The sequence below is a fragment of the Panthera onca genome, chromosome B3 (assembly GCF_046562875.1).
Source record: "Panthera onca isolate mPanOnc1 chromosome B3, mPanOnc1 haplotype 2, whole genome shotgun sequence".
In the NCBI taxonomy this organism is placed as follows: Eukaryota; Metazoa; Chordata; class Mammalia; order Carnivora; family Felidae; genus Panthera; species Panthera onca.
The window spans coordinates 89,333,129-89,348,792 of NC_138344.1; the positions used below are offsets into that span (position 1 = coordinate 89,333,129).

The following is a 15,664-nucleotide window of genomic DNA, read 5'->3' on the forward strand; positions in this document are numbered from 1 at the left end:
TTTTCTTAGCAGTTTATAAATAGAGAAAATAAACTTAAAAACTATATAGCTAAGATTCAATTCCCATTTCTGCTCTTTAACAGCTGTGCTAAGTGGGATAATTATTTAGTTTACATTTATCTCACTTTCTTCATCTGAAGAAAAATGTTTAATAATGCTTACTCCCAAGGTTTTTTAATGATTAAACCAAAAGAATATATATAAAGCTTCTGGTGTAGTTCATGGGATATAAGGCTCAGCATGTTATTTTTTAGTATACCATTATAACACAAAATTAAAACGGCTTAAAGAAAACAGAAAATAATTTTATAACATTTACTTCTAGATAACAAATCATAATTCACAAGGCCTATTTTTAAATAAATTTGATTCCAAAAAGTATCCTAGAATTTCCAATGAGAAAAATGTTTAGTATCTTAAAATTTCCATGGTTATGCTAGTAATCTCTGCTAACTAAAAATAATTCAATGTTTTCAAATCATTATCAGTAAATGTTTGGTTCTAAAATATCTCACATTTTCAATGTATATGAACATACATTGTATCACTAAGGTCTGCTTGTAAAACTTGACCCAAGTGTTGCATGAAACAATGGATTATTTAAGACTCCAATAATATTCCTTCAGTACTTAGCATAAGAGATACCTATAGTGATCCAATAGTTCATTAATAAAATCAGAATAGTTTGGAACAGTATTATTCAACAAAAAGTTGCTTGTAATGGAGTTTTATGATAGCATAACTGTGTATATACAGAATATATAATGCATATGATCAAATAGTTTACTGGTTAAGCTGTAGTCTGAGTATTATTTAAAAATAAAATATGAGGGGCACCTGGGTGCTCAGGTGGTTGAGTGTCTAATTCTTGGTGCCAGCTCAGGTCATGATTCCAGGGTTGTGGGATCAAGCTCCACATCGGGCTCCATGCTGAGCCTGGAGCTTTCCTGGGATTCTCTCTCTCTCTCTCTCTCTCTCTCTCTCCCTCACTCTCTTTCTCTCTGAAATAAATGAAATGAAAAAAAATTTTAAATAAAATATGAATCTCTTTACCTTTGAATTAATTTTTCTGTGAATTCTAAAATTGCCCTAAAAAGTAAAGTCTATTAGAAAATGAAGTAAAATATGTTTGATGAGGAAAAATAACCTTTTTGAATATAAAAAAATTACTTTATTACAATTATAATTTTAAAAGATTACTGAGATGTTTTACTCTGCTTTTTTTCCTTTTATTTCTTTTTAAAATCTAGTCTTATTACAATGACATTAAGTAGAATATTAAATGTATATTGCAGATTTAATTTATAATATCCTTAGAAATATAATAGAAAAGTCAAAATAAGATAAAATTTATTTATGTATTCTTTACCTCATTACCTTCATATATTTTCTTCCTTTTCCTTAAATGTTTCCTTAATTTTAATTTATTAAGTAGCTACCATGTCCCATTGTTCTATACATATCTCAAATAAATGTATACTCTGGACTTTCATGGATAAAAATTTAGGAACTGTGAACCAAGCTTCTGTGAAATACTCCTGTCTTTTACAACTTTATTGGGAATAGTCAGCATAAGAATTTGTGTGTTTGTGTGTATGTGTGTGAAATGGAAAATTGTCAACTCTTTTAGAAAGAGAAGCATCTGAGTATTACAAGAAAATTTAATAGATTCCATTTTCTGGACTCATAAGCCAGAGTGAAAGTGGAATATTAGACTCATATAAATTAATACTACTGTAAAAGTGGAATATTAGACTCATATAAATTAACAATACTGTCTTAGTTTGTTTCAGCTGCTTTAAAATAACAACAACAACAACAACAACAACAACAACAAACATAGACTGGGTAGTTTATAAACAAAGATTTACTTCTTTGTGAAAGTAAACGTGGTATATGTTTCCAAAATACAATGGTGGGAATGCATAGAATAAACATTTCCATTCCAAAGGGAAAGGTAGGAAAGAGAAGAATGACAGGTCTCAAGTAAGTCCAAAATTTATCAGGGCAACAACATTAGGACTTAAGGCTTGAGAATAATCCTCTTTGGCTTGAGGATCTGACTTCTAGGTCCACTGGAGTGACAACACTCCCCCGCCCCCTACAGCTCAGTAGGAAGAACTTACAGTGGTTCTGCCTGGGCCCTGCCCTCAAGGTGGCTTTCTGATTGGGTCCCATGGCTCTACTGTCTCATGCCCACAGCCCTCTCAGTGTAGACTGGTATTTGGAGTCCTTGATTTCACCCAGTAGCCCTGTCCTTTGAAATATAGGTGGAGGCAGCAATCAATGCCCACAGAGCTCTGCTAGGCACAACCAAAGTCACAACTCTCTGCAGGGGTTCTACCCCTGGGTTATTGGGTGGAATTTCCCTGGCCCACCTGAAGATTGTTCCCTTTGAAACCACTTTATCCCTCACACCCTTGCACTCGAGGCCTATGATGAGAGTGCTGTCTTGATGACCCCTTTGGGGTCATTCCATCTTCTTGGAAAATAACTTCTGACTTCTGTTGAGATGGCTGATTCATATTACCCTCCTTATCAAACAGTAGCTTGGTCATATCCTTAGTGTCCCCATCTTTTTGCAATATGGATAGGTTGATAACTTTCCAAATCTTTAAGTTCTGCTTCTTTTTTGCTCAGCAACTTCATCTTTAAGTCACTTCTTTCTCACATCCTGCTGTAAGCAGTCGAAAGGAGTCAAGTCACACCTTCAATACTTTGCTTATGATTTCGCCCACTACGTATTCAATTTCATTGCTCCCAGGATCAACAGTCCACAAAACACCAGAATACGAATACAACTGAATGAAGTTCTTTGCCACTGTATAACGACAATAACCTTTCCTGTAGTTTTAAATAACATGTCTCTCATTTCCATCTGAGATGTCATCAAAATGGCCTGTGTGGATAAGTTCTGCCAACATCTGTTCACAATTACCTAAGTATTCTCTAAGATTGAGGCTTTCTCTAGAATTCTCTTTCTATCTGAGACTTCACAGAATCACCTTTAACTCTCTGTTCATGGCAATGTATGATTTTCCTAGCATGCTCTTCAAAACTCTTCCAGCTTCTGTCTGTTACCACAGCCACTTCCACAGTTTTAAGTATTTGTTGTAACAGCACCCCACTTCTGTTAGCAATTACTGCCTAGGCTATTTGGGTTGCTAAACAAAAACACCATAGAGTAGGTGGCTTTAAAACAATGGAAACTTATTTCTCAAAAGTTCTAAAAGCTGGGAATTGCGACATCAAGGCACTGGCAGATTCAGTCTCTGGTGAGAATCAGCTTCCTGCTTCATAGAGGGCTATCTTGTTGCTGTGTCTCATAGTGAAGGGATAAGAGGGGAGCTCTCTGGAATCTCTTTTACAAGGGCATGAATCCCATGCATGCAGGCTCCACCTCATGACCTTATCTCCTCCCAAGGTCCCACCTCCAGTTACCATCACACTGCAGGTTAGGATTTAAACATGATTTTGAGAAGGACACAATTATTCATTCTATAGGAACCACCATCTGCTTAATAAACATGTTAAAAGAACTTGAAAACTTTTTTTTTTTTGGTTTTCTTTAATGCAAAGCTATCTTTCTGCCTGTTTGTGATGAAAACCCAGTGAAGAATAGTTAAGTTCAAGTTGCTATAACTTGTGTTTGGAAAGTGGAGCAGTTAACCAGAACTAGAAGCTGTCTGTCAATTGCAGATTGTAAGAATTCTGATAGTTCTTGATGAAGAATAAGAAAAGAAAGATTTTCACATAAAAACAGGGAGGGGGACAAAACATAAGAGACTGTTAAATACGGAGAACAAACAGAGGGTTACTGGAGGGGTTGTGGGAGGGGGGATGGGCTAAGGTAAGGGGCATTAAGGAATCTACTCCTGAAATCATTGTTGCACTAGATGCTAACTAACTTGGATGTAAATTAAAATAATAAATTTTTAAAAAATGAATAAATGTTAAATAAAATAAGATAAAATAAAAAAGAAAAGAAAGATTTTTTTTCCTCCACTGTTGTCAATACGTTTGTTGTGTCCTGTGAAGTTAAAGAATTTTTCAAATAAAATTTCCAACTCTAGAATTTACGCATCTGTCTTTTAATATAAAATAAAAATTATAAATAATTAACATTGAAGCGTTATATTTAAAATAATGTTGTTTGGCATTTAAGTTGAAATTTATTTCCCCTAAGAGTACTTAAATACTAGATACTTGTCTTTTGGATTGTTTATTATTCTAAACCTTATTAAACAATGCATTCTGCAAATAACATTTCCACAAGAAGAAAATTTTAAGACATAAAGATATATTCTATCTACAAAAAAAGTATGAAAATATTCCAACAGCGGCAATTTACAGGTTGTACATACAAAAGAACACTATTATTCCAATACTTAAACATCATAAAGATATTAGCTATTTTCAAAAATAATCAAAGTTTTATAAAAGAACATCACACCTTAGTTACTATTATTACCATTCCATAAACCACAAAAACATGTATTTCCATAAAAAAGGAGGCCATCGTATTTGGTAAATTTTCTTGCAACAAGAGATAAATATCATAGAAATTCATTACTTACTTTGAATTATGAAGATAAAAACAATAGTTTGTGAAGGAAATCCTGTAAGTAAAATGTTGATTATTAGTTGTGTCTTATTTCTAGCACTCTCTTATCATACATTTAATGTTAATTTAGAGTTATTTAAATCAGGGTAGTTTACACTACCTTAATAGCACATATATTTAATATATCATGTAATTAAAATGATTACAAAATAACATCTTCATGTTTTGTAAATTGTACAGATCTTTTTAATCTTAGCCTACTTTATTGGGACCTATTTATGTCCCTGCAACATATTAAAAATGACGTTAGGTAATATGTGAATTACTTTTTAAACATTATATAAGACTAAGGTAATTAAAGAGGAAGACTGACCAAGTTTTTGTTATTTACTAACCATGCAGCTGTTGTGTTGTCTTCCTTGATCGATCAGTTCCTGCAGGGGTCAAGCCGTTATGGTCACCCTGCAAAGGCAGGGGGCACTTTCACTAAAATTTGACTGAAATGTCAAGAGTAGTACACCACGCAGGGCAGGGATCTCAAGGAGGTCTGAAGTGTCTGGAGAGTGCCAGAAAAAGAGACTGGCTCAGGAGTTTTTGTTGCATTTAAGGGTGGGGTACGGATAAGGTGGGGGCTTGTGTGGTTTCAGTTTCCAGCAGGTACTGAAGGAGAAAGCACAGGCTCTCTTATTAGCTCACCCAAATGTGGACAAAAACAATGAGGAAGGGATGATGTCTAAAAGTTGTTAGCAGGTGAACATTGAAAAATGGAGTGAGATTCCTGTTTGGTCAGTCATCTGTGAGCAGCTGTGCCTGGTATTTTGAATGATCACCTAATGAAAGCAAAGACATTCAAATTTTGTGAGGCATTATTAAAAATGAAATCATTTCAATAGTGTATCATTTCATTAATAAATTAGAATGACACAGTGTTTGAAGAATTTGGAGTAGTAATAATAGTTAACATATTTGAAATAGTTTGTTTTCCCTGAAGTACTTTTATATCAGAAATCATATTACACTCCTTGAATTTCTTAAGGCATATTATTATTCAGATTTCAGAATATTAAAATATTAATCAGCAAAGAAAAGTTCTTTAATGATCTTTAATGTTCTACTTCTTTAATGTTCTTTAATGTTCTACTAAGTAGAATAAAAATACATTTCCTGTGTCTTGAAAAGTTCTTTATTTGTAAGCGAATTTAGTTTCAATTCATATTTGGTTTCCTGTTTCCCAAGATAATAAGGTGGTGGGTAGAAATGGGTTATATTCTGAAGATGTGGCAATATTATTAATTAGGTTACCACACTAAATTAGTGCAAGACTATAAAGTTACTTATATCTTGAATTTGTTTACTCACAAAATAATCAAACACAACCCAGAAAAAGTTTGAGTCAGGTAAACTTTTATATTGGATCAGTAGTGTTGAAATAATAATGATGACAACACCACCAACAAAAATACTAACGATTTTTTGATGGAGGTTGACACATTTATTCTAAAGTTCATATGAAAAATATAAACATTCAATGATAACAAGTATTGAAAATAAAATTAAATGTTGGGAACTAGGATAACATACCATGAAGTCTCTATAACTAAAACACTATGTTGCTGACCTGGGAAAAGTTATATATTTGGAACAAATTGAACATCAAATACAAGTACATGGAAATTTACTGTACACAAAGGTAGCATTTCAAATCACTGAGGAAAATTATCTTTTTACTAAAAGTTTGAAAACAGGGGTATAGCCATTTGGGCACAATGACAATTGGATCAAAATATAACTGCTTATACCCCTAAATGAAACATATTGTATCTAAATGTCAAGAAAGATGTGAAATTATAAACAAAAGTCTGGGTATATTTCATTATATCCTGAATGTTGGGAAAGCTTTTTGAATTCTGGCCCCAAAATATAGGTGCAATTTTTATTGCTGGTTTATATAATATAAAAATAAAGTAGAAACTTCTGTAGGAACAAAAAACAAATAAACAGAAGGGCAAAGTCTGAGAATATGAGTAATCGGAAAAAAATTTTGCATTATGCTCACAGATAAAGGGTTAATATTCCTATTATTAAAATAAATCTAAAACAATATATAAGTACAAAAAATTCAGCAGAGTTACAGAAAATGGATAAAATATAAAGTTCACACTCAAAAATTATGCAAATACCCTAACACTCATTTTCCATTGATTACAAATATATCCTACATTTATTAGTATATATATATGTACGTATATATGTATATACACACATATATATTTGTGTGTGTATTTACACAAATAACAGAAATAGCATTCTATGAAATTGGAGTTTTAATTTTCAGTCAGGACATGAGGAATATATCATGATACAAAAGATATAATTTGAGGAAGAATTGGAAGTGTGACAGCAATTTATTTATGATTTATGCTATCAAGTTCTGCCTTAGTCTAATCTTATGCATAAATAATACCTCCACTTGATGTTGGGATGGCAAAGGACTGTTGGATGTGCCTGACTGAGTGGCTGGATAGATCTTTTTTATGAAGTGAGACTTAGGTGGCATGATTACCTGGTACCTTTTCTTCAGTACTTTAGTCTGAAAAACAACCCAGTAAAAAGTCAGAAACTATTTCTCCATAGAAAAAGTTACTTGCTGAAGGGTGGCTTTGTCTACAAACCCTAAGGAATTGTACTGAGATTCTCATCTAGGGTCCAATACAGGTTCAAATGTAGCTTTCTGATCATGTTCACACAATGAGCACTGTTAAATATAACATATAAGGATCAAATTTCCAGTACAGAAATATTTGTACTAGACATAAGCAAGATATTGAACAGCTTCATTTTTTTTCTGCCTCTACTCAAATCTAGAAGCAGAAATATAGTATATGTGCCCTATTTTAAGTTGCCAACTTAAGTACTCTGTTTTCTTTTTAAAGATAAGAAATGCAAGCTTCTTCATGTCCTTCACTCCAGTAACAGAAATTCTTACGCCCCACATGTTATGTTTATGGGGTAGGCAAAACTCTATGGAATGATGTATTCAACTTCTCTTCTCTGTAGCATGATTACTGTCAAGATACCCAGCCTAGGAAACGTGCTAATAACTGCCATCTAGATTCTTTTCAGCATGGCATAAAAATATAGTGGCTCAGTGATCTGGAAAGATGAAAGACAATGATTAGACACGGAGATGCTTGAAGGTGAAGTTCTGGAGATGGGGTAGTTATTATTGACCTCACAGTCCAGATTAAGACGATGGAAATTGTTAGTTTAGCTTAGAGGAGGAAAACATGATCGGATGGAGGAGCTCAAAGAACCAAGAGACCAGAATGTTGAATATTTTGAACCAAACTTGTACTGGAATATTGAAGTGATTACAAAGAAAATGATAGGAATAATAGTAAGGAGTGAAATACCATGAATAAATAATTACTTTAAAAAACGTGGGGTGGGGTTAGGGTGCCTAGGTGACTCAGTTGGTTAAGCGTCTGACTTAGGCTCAGGTCATGATCTTGCAGTTTGTAAGTTTGACCCCTGCATCAGACTCTGTGCTGACAGCTCAGAGCCTGGAGCCTGCTTCGGATTCTGTGTCTCCCTCTCTCTCTACCCCTCTCCCACTAGTGCTTTATCTATCTCTGCCACTCAAAAATAAACAAATATTTTAAAAAAATTTTTAATGAGGTGGGTGACCCCCAAATCAATAGTTGACAGGAAAGATGATGTTAAATCTGATAACATTTGTTTTTCAAGTGAGAAGAAAGTGTTGAAGAAATAAATATTTTCAAAGTGGCCTTGAGATGCGAAGCAAATACAAACTCTGCTTTAAATAATTTGGGGAAAATCAGTGCTCTTTAGGGACAAGCATGTTTGGAGTAGCACACAAACCTGAAATAAACATTAGGAAAGAAATTGAAGATTTAAAAAAATATATCAATGTAATGGTTTGAGCAGATATTGAGAAATGTGTTATAGAGTCAATTTCAGGAAATGTCTATAGGATAACTGTTTGGGTTCTGGAATTCCAGGAAATTAAGTGATCATAGTAAATCATAGTTTTTAGCAAGAAATTTTGAGCTTAATGCCAACCAGATTGGTGTGTGAGTCTCTGGGATGGACAAGGACCATAGCGTCATGACCTCTAATGGTATAGTGGCCTTTTGGAGCGGTTATTTACTTAACACTACAACTTGGGACTTCAATAGGGTTGATGGGGTCAACTTACAGAGGAATGCTATTCATGAATTCTAGAGGCTGGAGGTGTTGCAGCAGTTTGAGTAAGCAATTAAAAATGTGAATGTTGGCTAAGAACATTAGAAAGTTTCATTCTGAATTATTGATATTAATAATTTCAAATCTCTGTCACTTACAGACATGTGCAGAGATCACTAACCACAGTGATCACCTCAAGTAGTCCATCTACATTTTTAATTCCTGGCTATATTTTAAATTGGATCATATAGGTTTGCATAAATCATCTATTAATTAAAACTATTCTATTATTGCTTTTAAAAAAGTATAAATCCTTATGTATATGAAAATTCTGTCTTACCCAGAATAATTTACTAAGACATCTTTTATTTGAGACAGGAAGACACTTAGATTAAATATTTGTGATTAATATGCAAATACCCACTTGAGAAATTAAAATAGTTTGATTTGCTTTCTTATTGAAATTGATTTCCTCACATTATATCAAAGTCATATAGGCTACAGGCAAACCTAGTCGGCCTGCACTTGAGATCTTCACAGTTGGATGCTATCTATTCTTTCAAGTCATATGTCGTGCTCTCTCACCATGACTAGTTTGATTCTATAAGACACCATAAATCTACTGGTTCTCATCTACTGGCTCTCATATTCTTATAAAACCACTTTTTTAAAGCATCCAAATATTTCTTCATTCCTTTTCTTTCTTCTAGGTAGTCCATAAAATACACTATGGTCAGTCAGCCTTGATTGAAAGATTTTGTATTGATTTGTATTCTTCCTGAGTATACTTTCCCCCTTTTTCCACTTCTCTAATTTATTATCATAGTTCAAGACCCTGGTAATTCCTAATTTTCACTTCTTTTTCCAAATTCTAACACCATGTGTTGAAATTTATAAAATTCTGTGACCTGTATTATCCATCTAGTCTGCTGCTTTAAAGTACTATTTAGCTGTGTCTTATTGTGTACGACCATATATTAAATGAAAAAGTAACTTAAGGTGTCCAAGGACTTGAAGTTTATGTCTTCATGTGGATACAGCTATTTGTTAAATAGACAAATGAATAATTCGAAAAACATGAGTGATCATAGTTATTATCTTTGTCTAGAAATCTACCTTTATCTTCCCTGGTACATCTCTTGTCTATTATTTTTAACAGAGAGCTTACACCAAAAATTTAGACACAGTTTTGTCAAGACTCATGTTCACACTTTTAATTTTTTCTTTGGTAGGACATAACTTGTACTCAAAAATTCAAGCTATGGGCATCTTTACAGTTATAACTGATGTTGAAAGGAAAATGTCCAGCATTGTAGTAGCAAAATCCTATTGTTAAAGAAACCATCATACCAAGCAAGATCAAAAACAAACAAACAAACAAACAAAGCAAAACAAAATGCAGTTGCAAGCTACCTAAAGAAAAGTATCCTGGAAAAATGAGATCAGGGACCTAGGGTTAGAAAGAAACCTGTGTAAAGATAAGATGAGTTGAGAACAATGTTAAGGTCATTTTGGTCTTTATTCATTAAAGGACAATGTGAACCCTTTAGGTCCAATTATCTTTCTATAAGAGATTCTACTTTAAGTGAGATTACATATATTATATACTAATATTATTCATATGTGATATAATATATCATATATTAATAGTATTAATATTAATTATATATTAATATTCGTCAATGAAAAGCAGCAGAATCAAAGTTCAGAGAGAGAAACTAAAAAAATACATTGTTCAGTAGGATAAAATTTTAAAACATAAAATTATTTTATTGTAAAACTCTTAATTCACATATTTGTTAAAAACAGTGGATTATGCATTCTAATATCAACTTTAGAACCAATTAAATTACATGAACTCAATTATTTGTTTTCCTCAGAGACTTTAAGATCAATGTTCCATCTATAGCCCATTAAGGATAAATGTTTTACACATCTTTTCAGTAACTGAGTTGGTAGCTGAAGCATGTGAAAATTTTACCATTGGGAGCTTTAAAACAAATGGAGAAAAAAACATCTACAAAGAAATATTTGGAGGGAAAATTCTTTCAAACTGGGCCTTTCTACTATCACAAGATTTTTGTATCTAAAATATATGTGTGTATATATTAAAAATTTGTTATGAGTTAGAAAATATGAAAAATATAACTTAAGAAATAAACAAAATGATTGTATTTAAAATGGTAATTTCATTAAACACAGTAAAATTTACTTCTTCTTGATACTTTGAAAATACCAAGATTTTATTTTTTTTAATTTATTTTATTTTTTGTTTCATTTTAGAGAAAGAGTGCACAAGTGGGGGAGAGGAGCAGATGGAGAGAGAGAGAGAAAGGGTGAGAGAGAGAGAGAGAGAGAGAGAGAGAGAGAGAGAATCCCAAGCAGGTTCCATGCCCAGTGCAGAGCCCAGTGCAGGGTTCAATCCCACGATCCTTGGATCATGACCTGAGACTGAAATCAAGTGTGACACTAACCTGACTGAACCACACAGGAGCCCCGAAAATACCTAGATTTTAAATGAAATTGTTCACAAATACTGTACAGAGTAGCAAAAGTAGATAAAATTTACCGCTTTTGAAATATAAGGAAATAGGGATGCCTGTATGACTCAGTTGAAGTGTCCAACTCTTGATTTCAGCTCAGGTTACAATCTTACAGTCATGAGTTCCAGCCCCATATTGGGTTCTGTGTTGAAGGTGGAACCCACTTAAGATTCTCTGTCTCCCTCTCTCTCTCTGCCCCTCCCCTGTTCTAGAGCACTTTCTGTGTGTGTGTATGTGTGTGTATAATATTTTTTCCATATATATATTTCTATATATATATTTCCACATATATGTATGGAAATAGACACAAATATGGAAGAATTATTAATGTATACAAGGTTCCAATGTAACCAAATAGAATATTTTTTATTCTGTTATGGTCTTATTTAGGGACACCTGTTTTATCAGGCAGTTTGGGGGCAGTTATTTTTAAATTCTATATATTAGGTTAATATATATATGTAATTATATATACAACATATATAGTATTTGGTCTGTGTAATACTCACTCATGTTTTTTTGTTTGTTTCTGACAAGTAGTTGACTTCTAACCTACAGAAATTTCTTTGAATTTTAGAAATTAAAACATTCAACATTAGTGCATTGCAGCAGATATATGAAACAAAATGTATTTCTTCATCTAGAAGTCCAACTTCAATAAATGAATATTATAGAAATGACCTAAAGACAATCTGCCAAAGAGACTGGTTTATTCAATCCTCATAATGGATATCAGGTCAGGCACTTTTTGGCTCTTCAAGGCATTCCTTCAGCTTTCTTTTTCTACATTATATTTTTAAGCCTTACCAATTATTTTTCCTTCATTAAGAAAGGATGGTGTATATTTTTCATTGAACAATTCTAATTTACACTGAAAAAATTTTGAATCAGCTAATGGATAATTACATATAGTAGATAAACTTAACATTAAATATGTCATTATTGTAAGTCTTTTTTTTTAATACTTGCACTCCCTTTCTTATAAACACATAGAAGTTTTAGGATCTGCATTTCTTATGCTTTGTAATAGCACTACAAATCTTAAAAGATACTTCATTGGAACAATGAATAACTCATAATTAGAGTAAGTAGCTATACATGCAAAACTTATTTGAGAAAAGATTCTCAAGACTCTAGAAAGCATTCATGATAATTATGAAAGTGAAGCACAAGTGGGATTTATTATTAAAGATAATAAGTTAGGAAATTAGACCATGTTTAGACTGAAACTCTATAGTATGAATTTAGTCACAGAAATATATGTGATGTCTTGGATAGAAAGTTAAATTATATTTAAATCATTGTAAGGCATTATTGCATTATTGATACCAAGGAATTATGATAACTATGTAAGCATAGATATAAAATATTTTTAAAGTATTATTAAATAATCAACATATTTATAATACAATTATAATTTCACTTAAATATATGGTGTGTATATATATATATATATACACACCATATATTTAACTTAAATATGGTATATATATATATATATATATATATATGCAAGGAAATATAGTTCTGGAATTAAACGTAGGGAGAAAACTAGTAATATAGTCAGTTGCAAATTCCTATGCAGCATTTGTACTCTAAAAGGTACTTTTTAGTTGTTTTGCATTTTATATCTAGGTAACAAATTTCTAATTGATCCAGCTACAACTTTACACTCCCTGTGGAACACAGGTAAAAAACTTGTAGTGTCATATTCCTTCTGTTTCAAATTAGCTTTTTCCCATTATTCCAGTATATATTACCAAGATTTTCCATATGTGGGTAGACACAGTTTTTCCTCCCTACAAGACTCATATAGAAACAAAAATAAAGTGAGAACATTCATTGTATAAATATGCTTTATAACATTATGGATTTTAAGTACCTTAAGGGCATCAAAAAGATAAGCTCATTTAACTGACAACTAAATTCTCTATATTCACACAAGTAACTATATTTTCTGAGTTTTACTACCAAACTGATACAAATATTACTGATATCAAAAAATGGCCACTTGATTTCTATAGACCAAATATAATTTAAAAATTTATTGTTTATTACATTCAAACATTGATCAAAATATATTTCAGTCTCATACTTGCTTCCTTCTCTTTCCTTAATTGCATTCAATTAAAGCTTCTGTGTTGGTGTGTTTTTGTTCATTGGCTTGTTTGTTTCTCTCTCATTTTTGTCTGTCTATTCCATGCTCTAAATTATTTTCATTGGCATTTCACCAATCTTTTGTACTGATCTCTCCCTTTTATGTCAATCAATTGAATTTGTATGTCTCTAGGTCCGACCTCTCTCCAAGTCTTATCTTTCATTTTCACAAACTGCTAGACAATATGGCAGACATATAAAAAAATAGACCCAAAATTGAATGTCGATTGTATAATAACCCATCTTCAATTACTACTGTTTTATTCATTTCTTACTCATATTGATGTCACCATAATTCTTTCAGTCACCTTATTTTGCAACCTTGAAATTATTCTAAATAATGGCCTCTTTTACTACCCACATCTTAGAGTTCCCAAAACCATCTACTCTAACTTTGTGTCTTTTCATCTCTAGCCATTTCAAATTTTTCATGTTTTAATTTAGACACAGCTAGTAGCTTTCTAATTGATCTCCATTCTCCTAAATTTTAACACTTTCATTTTTTCCCATGAACAGTTGTGGTTTCTGAAGACCAATTTCAAATATACTACTTTCTCAAAAACCTTTCTATGAAAATTTTACAGATAAGTTACATCTTTTTATAATACTATGCTGTGTTCTTCACAACATATTGTAGTGAAAAAAAGCAAGATGGAATGTGTAGCATGGTACTAAATAACATATTAAAAAATAGAAAAACAAACCATAAATATATTTACATGATTTTTCCCAAGGGAAAAAAGGCAGGAAATATAGGGTAGGAGAAGCTAATTTCTTATATATACTTATTTTTTTCTTACCACTGAAAATTTTTACCCTTTTACCAACTATCCCTATTTCCCCCACACCTTAGCCCGTGGCAACCACTTTTCTACTCTATTTCTATGATTTTTCATTTTTTGTTAAGAGTCTGCATATAAATGATAAGAGGTATTATCTGTCTTTCTATGTCTGGCTTATTTCACTTAGCATAATGCCCTCAAGATCCACCCATGATCTGCAAATGGCAAGAATTTTTTCTTTTTCATAACTCATCTAGATATGTACATGTCTTACCTCAACTTTAACCATTCATCCACTGCTAAACACTTACGTGGTTTCTATATCCTGGTTATTGTACATAATCTGCAATGAATATGGGTGTTCAGATACCTCTTTGAGATCCTGTTTTTATTTCTTTTGGATGTATGCCCAGAAGTGCAATTGCTAGATCATATGGTATTTCTATTTTTTATTTTCTGAAGACCCTCCATACTGTTTTCCAGAGTGACTGCACCAATTTGCATTCAAACCAATAGTGCATAAGGGTTCTTTTTCTCCACATCTTCATCAACACTAGTTATCCTCTTGTCTTTTTTTATTCCAGCCATATTAACAGGTGTGATGTGGTATCACATTGAGGTTTTGATTTGTATTTCCCTGATAACTAGTGATATTGGACAATTTTTTGTATACCTGTTGTCCATTTGTATGGCTTCTTTGGAAAAATATCTATTCACTTCTTCTTCCCATTTTTCAATCCTGTTGTTTATTTTTATTTTGTTACTGAGTTATATGAGTTTTATAATAAATAAACAAGAAAACAAATAAACAAATAAATAGTCAAACTAATAAATAAGAATTAGAATATTACTGTTTTGGAGTCCTTAAGTAGCAGATCTATCAGTAATAATTAATGGAAATGTCACAAAAACAAAGGCAAACAGACCTACACATATCCCCTTGTATTAGTCAGAGTCCTCTAGAGAAAGAGATGCATACATAGAAAAACATTTATTATAAGGAATTGACTCACATGATTATGGAGGTCGAGAAGTCCCAAGATCTCAGGAGAGATCCAATTGTGTAGTTCTAGTATGAGTCCTAAGGCCTGAGAATCAGGAAAGTAAATGGTGTAAATTCCAGTATGAAAGCCAGCAGCTGTGAAATTTGGGAAGAGTTTCTTGTCAGGAAAAAGGAATTTCCTCTTATTCATGGGTAGGAGAAAGGGAGGGCTTTCAATGAACTGGACAAAGGTCACCTACATTGGGGAGGGCAATTGGCTGTATTTAGTTGACTATAATGTCATCCAAAAATATCCTCATAGACAAACCCAGATTAATGTTTGATTAAATATCTGGGCACTCTGTGGCCCAGTCAAGTTGACACATAAAATTAAACATCACACCCTTGAATGGAAGTACACAAAATTTTA

General features: G+C 32.4%; 1 long non-coding RNA gene across 3 annotated transcripts in view; it reads right to left on the reverse strand.

Moving 5' to 3' along the window:
- Positions 1–15,412, reverse strand: part of LOC132669585 (uncharacterized) — an 81,888-nt gene extending 66,476 nt beyond the window's left edge. For 2 of the 3 annotated variants that reach the window (XR_009606198.3, XR_013555897.1), the window contains exons 1-5: positions 15,266–15,412; positions 10,184–10,238; positions 5,261–5,394; positions 4,960–5,120; positions 4,578–4,619 (exon numbers count right to left, since the gene is read on the reverse strand). This is a non-coding gene — a long non-coding RNA (uncharacterized LOC132669585). The remainder of the gene's footprint in view (positions 1–4,577; positions 4,620–4,959; positions 5,121–5,260; positions 5,395–10,183; positions 10,239–15,265) is intronic. The other variant, XR_013555898.2, reaches the window with a different exon arrangement.
- Between the last annotated feature and the right edge of the window lie 252 nt (positions 15,413–15,664).